The sequence below is a fragment of the Lissotriton helveticus genome, chromosome 3_1 (assembly GCF_964261635.1).
Source record: "Lissotriton helveticus chromosome 3_1, aLisHel1.1, whole genome shotgun sequence".
NCBI classification, from domain to species: Eukaryota; Metazoa; Chordata; class Amphibia; order Caudata; family Salamandridae; genus Lissotriton; species Lissotriton helveticus.
The window spans coordinates 1,106,235,785-1,106,249,965 of NC_136061.1; the positions used below are offsets into that span (position 1 = coordinate 1,106,235,785).

General features: G+C 53.0%; 1 protein-coding gene across 1 annotated transcript in view; it reads left to right on the forward strand.

Moving 5' to 3' along the window:
* Positions 1-14,181, forward strand: part of CCDC148 (coiled-coil domain containing 148) — a 1,212,845-nt gene that overhangs the window by 384,820 nt on the left and 813,844 nt on the right. The window lies entirely within an intron of this gene.

A 14,181-nucleotide genomic window follows, 5' to 3' on the forward strand; every position in this document is an offset into this window, starting at 1 on the left:
TCAAGGGTAATAAAACAAGCACCTGTTATCTTCAGTATTGCGAGCACTGTATACATGAAATTATTTGTTTCTATCATTATTGTTATTATTATGATTTATATGTTGGCAACAGAATTATACCAATAAAGGCTACGTTCTTCCAGGTTGTAAAATAAATATGTCCCTGTACTACCCTGTGGGGGAATGTGCATTTTCTCAACAGATACTACAAAAGCAGTAGCAAAGGTATTGTGGGCCATGATGCAAGCATGGATCTTCCACCCTTCTACGGTGGGATAATAAAAGCCATCCAATGTTGGTGTGCAGAGGACTCTTCACTCCATTGGGCCCTGCTGTCACTATTGCTGATTTGCAAATAGCTACTCGCCTGAGATTGTTTGAGGTTGCAGGTTTACCAGCGGGACAGCTTGATAAGCACTGAAAGTCCAAGTTTAAGGGAGAACGTAAAGTTTGGTGGACAGGGTTCTCCATCACGGACATGGAGGAGTACACTGGTTACCAATAATCACATGAGGGAGTTACCCCATAACAAGGGATCAAAGAGATACGAAAAACATAGAAGGAAAGAATCAAAAAAAGGAAAGAGTTATTCCTTTCTTAGAAGAACACTCACTCACCAACCTAGTTGGTGACATGCTTCATCATCGGGTTCCCACCCGAGCAGCTGAATGCCACTCGGGTGTGCTTCGACGCCTGATTACAGCGGAGCAGGTTTTTTGGTGAAAAAAGTGCAGGTGCGTGAATGGAGAACTGAATAAAAATGTCTTTATTGTTCCCTAAATTTTATAAATTGGAGCAATAAGACAAGATTAAAAACAGAATGGGATGCCTGAGTAGGTTAAATTGACCTAGGGCATCTGGACAGTGAAATTAGTGAAACAAGACACGGTCTACATGTTTCAGCCTTCTTATGACAATGCTAGGCTTTCTTCAGGACCACATTAGTGACACGAGGGGTATGGACTTGCTAAGGTGCACCCGTCTCTGAGTCACACGTATAACATACCACATACTTACGTTACGCCTTTCAGCCTTCTGTGAAAGGTGCAGTATATAATAGACTAAAATCAGTCTGGCTCCATAGAAACCGTGGGGGGGCGTCGGTTATTGTCAAACCGTCATCAAACCGAACTGCCCGCCGTCTACCTAGGAGCCATCCGCATGGAATCCCGAGGATTTAAAATAAAATTTAAGGAACAATAAAGACAATTGTATTCACTTTCTCCATTCACGCACCTGCACTTTTGTCACCAAAAAACCTGCTCCGCTGTAATCAGGCGTCGTAGTGGATGTACGTCATTATGACGCGGTGTTTACACCACTCTACCATTACAAGGCAGTTATTACAACGCAAGTCGTTACAACGACTTGCTTTGGAGGGCACTGGATTGTGGATTATTTTAATTTTCTATTCCAACTCCAGCCCACGTGACAGTAGGGAAGGTGTTGGAATAGAAAATTAAACTATTCCTTGAGTAAGAGCGCCATCCAGCGCAAGTCGTAGTAATGACTTGCGTTGTGATGGCTGCGTCGTAAAGGCCCCACGGTGTAGACACTGCGTTGTAAAGGATGTTTCCCGTCGTAGCACACCCGAGTGGCATTCTGTTGCTCGGGTGGGAACCCGATGATGAAGCATGTAACCAACTAGGTTGGTGAGTGAGGGTTCTTCTAAGAAAGAAATAACTCTTTCCTTTTTGTTATTCTTTCCTTCTAAGATCTACTTCTGATACAGGATCTGCACAAGCTGCTCTTGTTCCAGTGTGGTGAGCTGTGTTCGGGGAAACTATTTGTCAAAGTCAGTGGGGCAAGGTCAGGCAAAGTCTGCTGCTCATTTTTTTTTTTTTAACAGCGTTTTATATAGCGCGAATGTGACCCGAATCGGGTATGAGAGCTCTTTACATAGCACCAGTTGCATTGCATGAGGACACATTCATTTTTGTTAGGCATGGGGAGATTAAGGTATTTGCCCAGAATCACCAGATGTTCAGTGTCATTGCCGAGACTCGATCCCAGTTCCCCAGATTCGAAGTTGGCAGTCCTAGCTGTTAGGTCAACTCCTCTATCTAAACTCCTTTACTATTGCCTAATGCCCTTACTATATGCAAATAATAATATCTAGACATTATTGTGAATTCTAAGTATGAGTAGAGAAGTGGAACCAATCAGATTTACAAGCCAGATGTAGAAACGCATAAGGAAAGGATCCAAGAAAAACACAAGAATGGGTTCTAGTTCAAAATGTATCACACAACAACTTTTAAAGAGCCAGAGTGATGCAGGGACAGCATATGGCAAGAACATTCAGATTTTGACATACGACACCACATAAGAGAGTCAGGAAGCATACCACTTGGAGGAGATGGAGAACGGGGCAGTGGAGACTACAGACATGGAGGACAACAACTTCTTGGGCGGGGTCCAATAGACACTGTCCCAGCCACCTGAAGTCCTGGACTTGACTTCCAGGTCAGAGCACTTAAGGAGCTTGTGAATGCTGAATATATGATGTTACAACGAATTCCGTTGCAACGCATGCCTTTACCACGCATGCGTTACAACGGAATTCGTTTAGCACGCATAAACCTTTCACCGACTATTTGCGTGGTGACGTCATACGTCGTGAAGAGAAAACGGCATTTTTTTTACCGATTTCTCTTCTCTCTCGACTCTGATGCCGACGTGAATTATGGTGAGTTGTTTTATTTGGGGGGGAGACCCCCCCAAGCCCCCCATTTTTTTTTTTACTTTTACCACATATGCCTTTACTACAAACATCGTAGTAAAGGCATGCGTGGTAAAGGCATTAGTTGTAACCACGCATGCGTTGTACTGCATGCGTGGTTAAAGATTTCGTGGAAACGGCTTCGTTGTAAAAGCCGTTTCCCGTGAATGCTGAAGACGGTGTCTGGCAACTTCAGTTGTTTAGATTCTTTGGCTTGAAGCTTTATTTTGCACCTGTATTTCTGTTTTCTCCCCTATGTTGTTTTTCCTATTTATCAGTTCCCTCGGTTTTCCTCCTACCTCCTGCCTGCATTTATTTGCTTTTGTCTTGGACTGATTACTGGTTTTCGACTCGGCTATACTTTTTCATCGACTCCTGACTTATCCTGCAAATAGGCTTGACTTTTTTTGTCTTGCTACATAAGGACTCTTCTTTGTGGAAGAAAGGTCTGCATTTCATTTTCTTGGGCGTGTTTCCTGGTTTGCCCGGGGGCTATATACAGGGATAGTGCCTCACAGACCAGGTAAGCTGTTCACGCTTCTGACAATATTCTTACCTATTATTGAGTTCTGTACCATTACTAAGATACTCACTGTCGCTTGTTTTTTCTTTTTGACAGTTAGTCATAGTAGGCCTGTGCAACACTGTGCCATCCTGTACATCAAATATTCCAGCCCATGTCTTCTAGCAACCATCCTGCTAGAAACAAGAGTCTTGCTCTCTCTCTCTCATCCCTTACTCCCTCTTCTTCTACGTTCCCATAGGTGATCCACACTCTCCTGGATACTGATACAGGGAGGGTAGGAGGTCGAGAGACTGTGACCAGAGCACAACGCTACTGGAAGTAGCGCTGTGGTAGGGTCTGCGATCTAGATGGTGATGACGGGGGATTCAAAAGCGGGGCCGCGTTGCGGCTGCACCGCTTGTGTGCCGCTGGTGCACCAAAGGCAAGCCCGTCTGCGCCCGATCATGCCCGATCTGGACCAGGGGCCAGGAACCCTGCCATTTTTCTGCCAAATTCTAGTAGCTATAACTGTTACTCTAGGGAGGCGCTCCTCGATCAAGGTAAGGCCCAAACACACAATGAGGCACTCTGTGTTTAGAGGGCCCCAGGGGGCAGTGAGGGCCCATTCACATACCTTAAGTGCAAGTGGGGTAGCTGGGCAGCGACTGAACAGCACTTACAAAATACAGGTAACTCGATTGGGCTTTTACTAAACTGTATTTATTTGAACTTCAGACCATTGCCCATACACTGTCTAGAGATCTGGGACATCTTAGCTGAAAAAAACCCAGACTTCACTTTTATTACTGAAACTTGGCTGGACAGCAATAAATCTGGCTCTCTACAAATTGCTAAAATGCGACAGACAGGGGCGAAAGGGAGGAGGAATAGCCATTTTTTTAAAAGATTGTGTTGGACACGGCCTCGTGGCGTGGCCCGACCCCGGCCGCATGGAGGGCCCAGGACGACATCGGCCCTCCATTTATCTACTCTCGACCCCCCTGACACGCATCTTCACGAACCATCGGCGTGGGCAGCCTCCCCGGCCACCTACAGCTCTCCCCCTCCCTGGTACCCCGGCGGAACCTGCTCGCCCACGCTGCCAGCCTGGCACCCTGACCAGGCCACCCCTTCCGGCCCGACTCCATCTTGGGACCCTCACGCCCGAACACGTGGCCGCAGCCGTCCCGGGGCCGGCCCCAGCAAAGCCCAGACATTGAGGCACCAGGATCCTCCTAGGTGGTAAAGTGACCACTCGACCAGATCCCGGAGGAGGGGAGTCTCGATGGGCCTTCCACCGCCCCGGACGCCTGGTATCGATCGCTCTCCAGGCTCCCTGGGCGCTGGCTCCGCCCCCCTGCTGGGTGTCTGGACACCTTCATCCCGGCCCCCTCTGACCCCCGGGCGCGAGGGTCCGGACATCAAAGCCCTCGAGTCCTATATCTGGGCCAGCCCCGGATCAAGAGGGCGGTTGTATCTGGAGTCGAAGCCCTGCTGACCTCGTCGCGGCTGATCCTGATCCTAACTCTTGCACCTGGAACTATCTTCGAGGCCCTGCTGACGCTGTCGCGGCCTGACCAAGCTGAACCACCTTCGAGGCCCTGCTGACGCTGTCGCGGCCTGTCCAAGCTGAACCACCTTCGAGGCCCTGCTGACGCTGTCGCGGCCTGTCCAAGCTGAACCACCTTCGAGGCCCTGCTGACGCTGTCGCGGCCTACCCAAACTGAACTACCTTCGAGGCCCTGCTGACGCTGTCGCGGCCTGACCAAGCTAAACCACCTTCGAGGCCCTGCGGACGCTGTCGCGGCCTGACCCAGCTGAACTATCTTCGAGGCCCTGCTGACGCTGTCGCGGCCTGAACCCTTGAACTATCCACGCACCAGTGGGTGCCAAGACTGTCCTGCTACCCCCTTTCCACCAAGACCACGACATTACGGATCCCTCGATCCTTGCCACTACCCTGCCAAGAACTTGCTTTGAGTACTTATATAAAGATTCTTGTGAACATCCTTCCTGTGTAGTGTCTATCTGTAAGTAGTGTGTTTGCTCTGCTGTTACGATTGTAGGAGAGGAGCCTCGCCAAGGAGGCCTCCCTACGGTGCTCGGCCTATTCCATACAGAGAGGTGGGCCTCGGGGCGGACAGTCAGACACCTTCTGTCTCCCCTGGGGTCGCCTTTCCAACATTGGTGGCAAGCGACGGGATCCGAGCCCACGCAAATCGTACAGCGAGTAACACGTCACTACTGACAGAGACCCACAGCCACGATGACTACTAAGGAAGCCGGAACGACCGCAGAGTTCCAGAAAGACCTGTTAGAGGAGTATACCCATAAAGAACTTAAACAATTTTGCAAAGACTTGGGTATCGCTACCACTGGACTAAGCACAAAGGACGATTTCAAAGAAGCGCTGCAAACCTGGGTGGAGACCAGAGAGACCCCACCCCAAATGAACGATGACATTGTCCGAGAAGTACCCGTGAGTACCGTCATAGCCCCCATAGAGGAAAGAACCGCCAACAGGGACCCGGGCCTCTCCCATGAAGATGCCCGGGAGCGAGAGAGGAGTCGGCTCCATAAACTAGAGCTCGCCCGACTCCGGCTGGACGGAGAACTCCAATTAGCAGAAAAGAAAATGGCCCTTGAACAACTGCGATTAGAGGGAGATCTGGAAGAGAGGCGGCGGCAAAGAGAATTGGAAGAAAACACGAGCGTGGCCTCAAAGAACTCGAAATCAAAGCCAAACTCGAAGAAGCTGGCGCCACGGTAACCCGGAACCCCTCACCTCCTGCCGACCCAAAGGTCCACATCCCGAAGGATATCGTCAAGGAGTACTACAAGAATGACGATATCCAGCAATGGTTCAAGGCGTACGAAGTTGCCATGACCGCGCACCGCATTCCGCGAACAGACTGGGGTGCCGGCTTATGGGGGAGATTCGTCAGCGAAGGAAGAGACACCCTGCTGGAGCTGGCCGACGACGTAATGTCCTCCTATGACCACATGAAGGACACCCTGCTTGTCCGGTATGGCCTCACCCCCGAGATGTACCGGCAGAGATTCAGAGACTGCAAGAAAATCCCCGGTACCACGTGGGTCGAGTACGTGAACTTTTATAGCAGGGCCCTGGAAGGCTGGATAAAGGGCAGCAAAGTGTCCACCTACGAGCAGCAGTTCGACCTCATAGTTTGGGAGCACCTCTCCAACAACTGCTTTGTCGAGCTCCGACAGCATCTACTCGACAGCAAGCTAACCGAGCCCCAGAAACTCGCCGTCGAGGCAGATCGATGGGTGAGCACCCGGGTCCCCCAAACACCGATAGGAGAAACCGGTCAGGGCGGCCGGGGCACCCCCGCCAGCGGGGAGGCGGAGGAGGACAGAACCAGAGCCGAAGCTTCCCGCCGGCCTCGGGCCGGGGTCCCCCTCCAGGGAACCCCCCGAGTAACAGTTCGCCGTCCCTGAAGAGGGACCCCCCAGCACGGCCGGGGCCCCCCCCGAACATTACTTGCCACAGATGCCAGCGGACCGGTCACTATGCCAGTGACCCCCTCTGCCCCATGAACCAGCGTCCCGGCACCACTGGGCCTCCGACCCGCCAGTTCGCTGCTGCAGCTCTGGGAGAAGAGAGAGAAGAAGACGTAGAGGTCTATGAGGAAGATCAAATCAAGTATGAACCGGCCGCCATGGCCCTAGCCTGCCTGGGCAATAGAGACCTGGTACCCCAGGCCCCGCTACCGAGCAACACTCGAAAATACCGTCAGTGGGTCCACATCAATGGACGACGGACCGAAGCCCTCCGGGACACGGGAGCCAGTGTGACGGCCGTCCGCTGCCACTTGGTGACCCCCGAACAGATCATCCCGAACGTACGCTGCCCCGTGAGGGCCGCCGACAACTCAGAAACTCTATGCCAGTTGGCCCGAATTCCCTTCGAATGGAGGGGAGTGTCGGGCACCCTCAAGGTGACCGTCCGGGACGACGCCCCCGTGGACTGCCTCCTTGGGAACGACCTTGAGAGCTCTCCCTGGGCCCAAGTCGAGCGGAGAGAGCACCTAGGAATGATGGGATTACCCGAGTGGGTCTGTGCGACGACCCGATCTATGGCGGCCCGAGCCCCGGCAGCGACTGAGGCCGCCCCGACCGAGGAGCCGGAGTGGCCCGAGCCACCACCCTCTGCCATCCCCGAAGAATGCGACTCCGAGACCAGGCCCTCGGAGCCCGGAAACCACCACGAGCTCAGCGACATCCCCGAACTAGCCCAATGGCGCCAAGAGGGTGGTCCCACCCGAGAACAGTTTCGGCAGGAACAGAAGACCTGCCCTTCCCTCGAGGGGACCTGCCAACAAGCCGCTGCCCAAGCTACCGGGGACACCTCAGGGTCCCACTGGGTCTACTGGGACCACGACCTCCTATATAGTGAACAGAAAATTGCCGAGCTGGGGGCCAGCCGAGTGCTAGTGGTTCCCCTGCGATTCAGAGACTTCCTTTTGAACCTGGCGCACGATGTGCCCCTCGCAGGGCACCTGGGGCAGGACAAAACTTACAGCCGCCTGGTGACCCATTTCTACTGGCCCAAAATGCGCACTGATGTACATAACCACTGCCGCACCTGCCCGACATGCCAAGCCAGCGGAAAGAGCGGGGGGAAGGTGAAGGCCCCGCTCCAACCTTTTCCAGTAGTGACCACCCCCTTCGAGCGAGTGGGAATAGACATTGTGGGGCCCCTGGACCCTTAAACCTCGCAAGGGCATCGCTTCATACTTGTCCTGGTGGACCACGCCACCCACTATCCTGAGGCCATCCCCCTCAGAACCATCACCGCTCCCGTGGTGGGGCGAGCCTTGATGGGGATCTTCTCCCGAGTAGGATTCCCCCGGGAGGTCGTGAGCGATCGGGGCACGAACTTTATATCTAAATATATGCGGTCCCTGTGGCAACAGTGCGGGATCACATACAAGTTCACCACCCCGTATCATCCCCAAGGGAATGGACTTGTGGAGCGGTTCAACCGGACACTCAAGGGAATGATACTGGGCCTAGAAGAGCCACTACGACGCAAATGGGATGTCCTGCTGCCCTGCCTCCTGTTTGCCTATCGGGAGGTACCACAGAAATCCCTGGGGTTCAGCCCCTTTGAACTCTTGGACGGACACCCTGTCCGAGGTCCGCTCAGCCTGGTCAAAGAGGGCTGGGAAACTACCGTCCAAGGCGCACCACCGGATGTCTACCGATACCTCCTGACCCTCCGAAACCAGACTCGGAAGTTCCGGGCCCTTGCAGAGGCCAACCTGGAGGCCAGTCAGGAGGACATGAAACGCTGGTACGACCAGCACTCCTCCTCCATCGAGTTCGAGCCGGGCCAGCGGTTCTGGGTCATGTCCCCGGTCGAACCCTGTGCTCTCCAGGACAAATGGTCGGGGCCCTTCAAGGTGATCGAGCGCAAGAGCCCCGTCACTTACCTCGTGGATATGGAGTCTCCCCGGAACCCCCTCCGGGTTCTGCACGCCAGCCGGCTCAAACCTCATTTTGCCCGCACAGAACTGAGCCTGCTACTCGCTACCGACGATGGGACCGAAGACGACTCCGAGCCCTTGCCCGACCTCCTAAAGTGCACTGAGAAGGACGGCTCCGTCGAAGGTATCGCTCTCTCCCCCGCACAGCGCCGAGACTGTCAAGAACTGTTGGGACAATTCACAGATCTGTTCTCCCTCACCCCCGGGGTTACCCAATGGTGTGTCCACGATGTCGACACCGGGGACAGTCAGCCAGTACGACACCGGGCCTACCGGGTCCCCGACCGAGTTCGGGCCTGCATCCAGACGGAAGTCACCAAGATGCTGGCCCTGGGGGTAGTCGAACCCTCCGACAGTCCCTGGGCCAGCCCAGTGGTCCTGGTCCCCAAGGCCGCCGCACCTGGCACCCCGCCAGAACTCCGGTTTTGCGTCGACTACCGGGGGCTGAATGCTGTTACGAGAACCGACGCACATCCCATCCCCCGGGCCGATGAGCTGATCGACCGCCTGGGGGCCGCCAAGTACCTCAGTACCTTCGACCTCACCACCGGGTATTGGCAGATCGGCCTCACCCCTGGCGCCCAGGAGCGCTCCGCCTTCTCCACACCCGACGGCCACTTCCAGTTCAAGGTGATGCCCTTCGGCATGAAAAACGCCCCGGCCACCTTCCAGAGACTAGTAAACAAAGTACTGGCGGGGCTGGAAGAGTTCAGTGCCGCCTACCTAGACGACATTGCGGTCTACAGCCTCCACTGGGCTGAGCACCTGAAACACCTCTGGGAAGTCCTGACAGCCCTCCGCCGGGCCGGGCTAACTGTGAAGGCCAGCAAATGCCAGATTGGCCAAGGGTCCGTGACCTATCTGGGACACCAAGTGAGGAGCGGCCAAGTGGCTCCCCTCCAACCCAAGATCAACGCCATCCTAGCCTGGGAACCCCCGGTCAACCAAACCGCCGTCCGAGCCTTCCTGGGGCTCACGGGGTACTATCGGCGTTTTATCAAGAACTATGGGAGCATTGTGGGGCCCCTCACGGAACTGACCTCGAAGAACCGGCCCCAAAAAGTGCCGTGGACACCCGCATGTCAGGTGGCCTTCGAGACCTTGAAAGCAGCCATGTGTACCGCCCCTGTGCTCCAGGCCCCCGACTACAGCCGAGAGTTTGTGGTCCAGACCGACGCCTCGGAACACGGCATCGGGGCGGTCCTATCGCAAATGGACTCCGCGGGAACTGACCACCCTGTGGCCTTCATCAGCCGGCGGCTGCTGGCCCGAGAACAGCGATGGAGCACCATCGAGAGAGAAGCCTTCGTGGTCGTGTGGGCCCTCAAGAAACTCAGGCCCTACCTCTTCGGCACCCACTTCCGGGTGCAGACTGACCACCGGCCCCTAAGGTGGCTGATGCACATGCGTGGCGAAAATCCCAAACTGCTGCGATGGTCCATCTCCCTCCAAGGCATGGATTTCACTGTGGAGCATCGCCCTGGCAGTGACCACGCCAACGCTGACGGCCTGTCCCGGTTTTTCCGCCTCGACGAAGAGAGCCCCCAGGAAGATGGGTGACTCTCCCCGCCTTCAGCTGGAGGGGACGTGTGTTGGACACGGCCTCGTGGCATGGCCCGACCCCGGCCGCATGGAGGGCCCAGGACGACATCGGCCCTCCATTTATCTACTCTCGACCCCCCTGACACGCATCTTCACGAACCATCGGCGTGGGCAGCCTCCCCGGCCACCTACAGCTCTCCCCCTCCCTGGTACCCCGGCGGAACCTGATCGCCCACGCTGCCAGCCTGGCACCCTGACCAGGCCACCCCTTCCGGCCCGACTCCATCTTGGGACCCTCACGCCCCGAACACGTGGCCGCAGCCGTCCCGGGGCCGGCCCCAGCGAAGCCCAGACATTGAGGCACCAGGATCCTCCTAGGTGGTAAAGTGGCCACTCGACCAGATCCCGGAGGAGGGGAGTCTCGATGGGCCTTCCACCGCCCCGGACGCCTGGTATCGATCGATCTCCAGGCTCCCTGGGCGCTGGCTGCGCCCCCCTGCTGGGTGTCTGGACACCTTCATCCCGGCCCCCTCTGACCCCCGGGCGCGAGGGTCCGGACATCAAAGCCCTCCAGTCCTATATCTGGGCCAGCCCCGGATCAAGAGGGCAGTTGTATCTGGAGTCGAAGCCCTGCTGACCTCGTCGCGGCTGATCCTGATCCTAACTCTTCCACCTGGAACTATCTTCGAGGCCCTGCTGACGCTGTCGCGGCCTGACCAAGCTGAACCACCTTCGAGGCCCTGCTGACGCTGTCGCGGCCTGTCCAAGCTGAACCACCTTCGAGGCCCTGCTGACGCTGTCGCGGCCTGTCCAAGCTGAACCACCTTCGAGGCCCTGCTGACGCTGTCGCGGCCTGTCCAAGCTGAACCACCTTCGAGGCCCTGCTGACGCTGTCGCGGCCTACCCAAACTGAACTACCTTCGAGGCCCTGCGGACGCTGTCGCGGCCTGACCCAGCTGAACTATCTTCGAGGCCCTGCTGACGCTGTCGCGGCCTGAACCCTTGAACTATCCACGCACCAGTGGGTGCCAAGACTGTCCCGCTACCCCCTTTCCCCCAAGACCACGACATTACGGATCCCTCGATCCTTGCCGCTACCCTGCCAAGAACTTGCTTTGAGTACTTATATAAAGATTCTTGTGAACATCCTTCCTGTGTAGTGTCTATCTGTAAGTAGTGTGTTTGCTCTGCTGTTACGATTGTAGGAGAGGAGCCTCGCCAAGGAGGCCTCCCTACGGTGCTCGGCCTATTCCATACAGAGAGGTGGGCCTCGGGCGGACAGTCAGACACCTTCTGTCTCCCCTGGGGTCGCCTTTCCAACAGATTGTTTTACCTGTCTCCTCGACCTTGTGACACCACTAGGAGATCAAGAATACCTAGTATTACAGGTTTCCAGCGGAGGTTACAAAACGTTCGGGGAGCATTATTTACAAGCCCCCAGGCAAGAAGCCTGAATTTAGTGCCAAACTGCTAGCTCAACTGTTTCACACCTGCTTGAAACATAATCACTTCCTGGTCATATGTGATTTTAATGTCCATTTCGAAGATAGGGAAGATCATGTGGGCAAACAACTGGAAAGTGATATGCAGATCCTACAGCTCAAACAATGGGTCAAAGGGCCCACCCATGTGGCTGGGCACACACTTGATCTCATATTTTCTAATATAAAGTCTATAAATGTCGCAGGAATCGAGTACCGTATCTGAACTGATCATTCTCGAATTGACTTTTCCTGCCAAAAAAATCAGCCCGATCACACCCTCTGTAGGGGTAAAAAGGCACTGGAACCTTATAACTCCTGATCTGTTTGCTTCTCACTTCCCCTTAAGAGATCAAACTAAGGGCACTCCCCGTCCAGACAATGGTGGACACTCTAAATTCAGCAATAACCATTACATTGGATCAATGTGCTCCCCAGATAGTAAATAAATCAACCAAGAAATCACCATCCGAAAAATCGTACTCGCCTGACCTTAGACTGTAAAAACGAAAATGTAAATCATTGGAACATTAATGGAGAATGACCAAAGATAATGGTGACAAGTTAATATATAAAGAAGAGCTAAAGAAATATCACAAAGCCCTTAAACACGCTAAGAAGGCATATTTGGTAAAAAGAATCAAAGCAAACAGTAAATCAAATAAAGAGCTATTCAAAATAGTGAAGGAGCTGGGCAGGCCAGCTGGCCTGTCAAAAGCTTTGACCCCATCTGCAGACAACTGCAAGAAAGTCAGCAACGTCTTCTTTGATAAAATAGCCCAAATCTACACTGTATTAAAAAAACAACCAACATTAGAGGACACCGATTGGGAAGCTTTGGAACCCTATCCTGATGCATGCTCTTATTTAGGAAACTTTGTCCCTTTTTCAGCAGAACAAGTAGCGAAGGCAATGTCAGAGGTCAAATTGGGATCTTTGCTTCACCCGTGCCCACATTTCATCTTTTCTCGGCTAATATAAGTGTTATGCCCTTAAGTAACACACATTCTTAATCACTCGCCAGACACAGCTGTGTTCCCGGAGTCATGGAAACAAGCTATTGTTTTCCCACTGGCCAATAAAGCTGGCATTGATGTTACTAATCTTACAAATTATCGACCAATTTCCCAACTTCCTTATTGTCTAAAGTTTTGGCGAGATTGATCAATAAGCAATTAGTTGACTATTTAGAAACTAATGATCTCCTGGGTCCCTCACAGACAAGCTTTAGGGCTTCAAAACAGTACTGGAAATACTATGTTAGCAGTATCAGACAACATCAGACTATTGATGGACCAGGGTAAAGCTGTGGCCCTGATCCATTTGAACGTGTCTTCAGCTTTCGATACTGTATAGCATGATCTCTTGCTGAATATCGTACATGAAAAAGGGCTTCATTCCAAAACCCTTCATTGGTTCAGCTTATTTTTATGTAACATAACTCAAACAGTACGAATGGGCTCCTCTTCCAACCCCAAAACAATTAAATGCGGTGTTCCGCAGGGAGCCTCTCTGAGCCCAACTCTTTTTAATGCTTACGTCTCCCTTTTGGCGATGATGAATAAGAATGGGCTTTTAATACCTGGTCCTATGCTGATGATACGCAGTTGCTGATAGCTATTGAGGAAAAATATGAGGACACTAGGAGTAATTTGAGCAATTGCCTCTCAGAAACTGCAAATTGGATGTCAGACCATTGTCTGAAGTTAAATGCAGAGAAATCTGAAACACTGCTCTTTAGTGGAGCCCACCTCATCTGGGACACAACTTGGTGGCCCCAGTCACTGGGCACCGCTCATGAACCCAAACGTGTTGTGAAAAACTTGGGATTCCTGGTAGATAATGCTCCAAGCATGCAAGACCAAGCCAGAGTATTGTGTGGTGAATGTTTTGTCATGGCAAAATTACTATGGAGACTTTTTAGGTGGATCCCTTTGAATTTGAGAAAAACCATCGCTCAGGCCCTACTGACCAGTAAATTGGACTATGGAAATGCGCTTTATGTTGGCATGGCCGACTATTTATTCTCTTGTCGCCAAGTAATTCAGAATGCAGCAGCCAAATAGGCTCGAAACAAGAACAAGTAAAGCTCGGCTTCAGATTGTTTGAAGGAGCTTCATTGGTTGCTCATGGGACAAAGGGCCAAGTATAAACTACTGTGCTATGCGCATAGAGTTCCATACAAACTTGGACCCAGAATCTTGCAGGACAAAGTTGAATTCTATGTCCCCTTATGAGACCGGAGGCCCTGCAATCGCGCTCCAGCTAAGACTAGCCGCATAAAAAATGTCAGAGCTGGAGGTCGCTCCTTCTCTTATCTGGCAGCCATTCACTGGAATAAACTCCCTGTTGAGCTTCCCCTCATTGGTGATCATATGAAGTTCAGGAAGAAGCTGAAATATGGCTTTTCTCAGGACT